We start from the raw sequence: 2,553 nt of genomic DNA on the forward strand, positions 1-2,553 counted from the left end.
ACTGGTACTAAATTGAATAACAGCACAAGCTACCACGCCATTACCACTGCATTACTTCTGAATACACTACAAATAATACTAAAAAAACAGAGTCGCTCACAAACAATTAAGATACACTGCTTGTTGGGTAGAAAGAGCCGTCCTAAAAACTTTTTAAAAACAAGACACAACCTGATGCCCTTTTATATCCCAGGTGATCAAAGAAAAGCACACAAAATTCCGATTTTATTTCATAACACGAAACTATATTATCTAATTTTAGCAGAATCTAAAGGAAATTGGGATAGGGATTCGATTATCAAATTACTAGTGCTGCAGTCAAAGCCTGTGGAAGCAAAATGCACTGCATAGGCCATCAATAGGAAGCATGTATAAATATAAATGAATATCTTGATGGTTTGTTACATCACATTGATAGCTAAGACTCATTGCTCTAGATAAGATTGCCTCATTTAGATAGGAAACCGAGAAAATAATACATAAGTTTTTTTTCTTAATGCTAAATTCAAACTCAATTACAAATAGGATCCTAGTAACATCACTTGTTCTTCAAGAGCAGTGGCACTCTGCCAGCCTCCTAGAGGAGCCAACATCTCAATTTCGTTTTATTTCTTCTGCCGTACAACAGAAAAGGTTAAGACCCGGTTCTTGAAGTGACCCAACAACTCCACACAGCCAGGTTCTTTTCTTGCAAGAACTGAACTTTCTCTTTTACCTCCAGTAGCTAATCATCCTTCTGCATCAACTGTGCAAAAGCAATTCCCAAGTTCAATGAACAACTCATGCCAGACAATTTTATTAATCATCTTGTGAGATCTGGTAGGACTTTCTTAAGCAAGATATCTGTTATTCTTCAAGGCTTACCCTGCAATAAAACAAATAAAAGGATCATATCCATTTCAAGAATTAATCTGTAACTTTGCCCACTGCTGTCAGGTCTTCTTTTTATTTGTTAAATTTTGTACAGCTGAAAGAAATCCTTTATAAGAAACTATTTCACATGAGTAAACCTTTCAGAATAGCTACTTGGCCTGTTCCATTGATGTCTGTTAGGTTCTTCAGAGCATAAACTTATCTGGGAAGTCTTGCACGATGGTCTCAAGCAAAATGAAATTCAGTGCTTAGACATTACTGCTTTGAAGTGTCCTCATGAGATTCCACAAGTAATTGGGGAAAATAAGGCTCATGATTAGCCAATATACAAATTAATCTGCAGCATGCAAACAGTGTCGCTAGTAGAAACAATCTCAGGACAAAATTTAATATGAGTATCCCCTATATCAAGCTAAGATCATAATAAGTAAATCCAGACTAAACAAAAATATCATATACTGCTGGCAATCTAGTCCATTTTATCTCGCCTTTTGAGGTATATGCAGAATAAAGCACCGAATAGCATGAAAACCTAGAGATAAACAAGCATGGCTCATAATCTAAATAGCAAGAAATGTAAAGCTCAAGTGCCAATCTCCTAATTATTAAATTACAATAAACCAAGCACCTCACAGTTGAAAAGTTGCTACACGTAATAACTCAATCATAACTTCCTGCAAAACGAGTTCAATAAATTTCCCTGCAATAGTTAAGATGAGATCACAGAATTCTCAGCATGTCTTATCATGGTACTTAAAATATTCTGTGTAATGGGCGCACCAGGAACAAATGCAATGCAATCAGTTAAGAAATTATCAAGAGAACACTTACTCATGCCTTGCACAGTTTGTTACTCGAATCCGACAGTATGGCTTCACATCAGAGATGATCCCGTAGCAGGAAGATCCGACGAACACAACCGTCGACCCCGGCCGCTCGCAGCCCTCCCTCTGAAGCCTGTGGTCGCTTCTCCATACGCGCCGCCGTCACCACCCGTTGCCGCTGGTCGAAGCGGGAGACGCGCCGCCGCAGATCACGCCGGTGCCCGCTACCCCATTGCAGCCTGGGGCTTCTGCTCGCGCCGCCATCCCCACCGGAGGACACGGATCGAGCGAGCCGCGAGTCGCCATTCCCGCCGGAGGCCACGGGTCCCAGGGGCCGCCGCCGCCAAGGAGTAGATCTTCGAGCAGAGGACTGATCCGAATCCCCGGCGGCGACCGGCGGGGCGTGCGCAGGCCAACTCCCCGGCGGCTAGAGGCGGCAGCGTGCGGGGGGCAACTTCACGTCGGCGACCGGCGGCGGCGTGGTCGTGGTAGGTTGCTCGTGAGTCGTGACACAAACAAGACGAGGAGTAAACGTGAGGAAACAAGAGAGACAAAGGATAAAAAAAAAAAGATTTTGATACTACCTTGTACCACTAATCCACAATTCAGTAGTATAAAATAAATATAGACCGTACGATGTTTACATACGAATCCTTACTAATCCACAATTCAGTAGTATAAAATAAATATAGACCGTACGATGTTTACATACGAATCCTTTTAGACGATAGTATATAATAGTCACCCCGCCGGTTCATAAACTCTCAAAACGACTAATTAAATTTTTAATATCTGTTTTGGTGTCACTTAAGCATGGGTGGTGTGGAGTCTTATTGCAATTAGGCCCCTCAAGTTA

The 2,553-nt window shown here is 41.8% G+C and overlaps 1 long non-coding RNA gene across 1 annotated transcript; it reads right to left on the reverse strand.

Moving 5' to 3' along the window:
• Positions 1–350: 350 nt before the first annotated feature.
• LOC120651315 lies at positions 351–2,245 on the reverse strand. The gene is made up of 2 exons (XR_005666115.1): positions 1,705–2,245; positions 351–1,210 (listed from the first exon to the last, which is right to left on the reverse strand). It is a non-coding gene; the product is annotated as an uncharacterized LOC120651315 (long non-coding RNA).
• Between the last annotated feature and the right edge of the window lie 308 nt (positions 2,246–2,553).

Source organism: Panicum virgatum, chromosome 9K (assembly GCF_016808335.1).
Source record: "Panicum virgatum strain AP13 chromosome 9K, P.virgatum_v5, whole genome shotgun sequence".
Taxonomy (NCBI): domain Eukaryota; kingdom Viridiplantae; phylum Streptophyta; class Magnoliopsida; order Poales; family Poaceae; genus Panicum; species Panicum virgatum.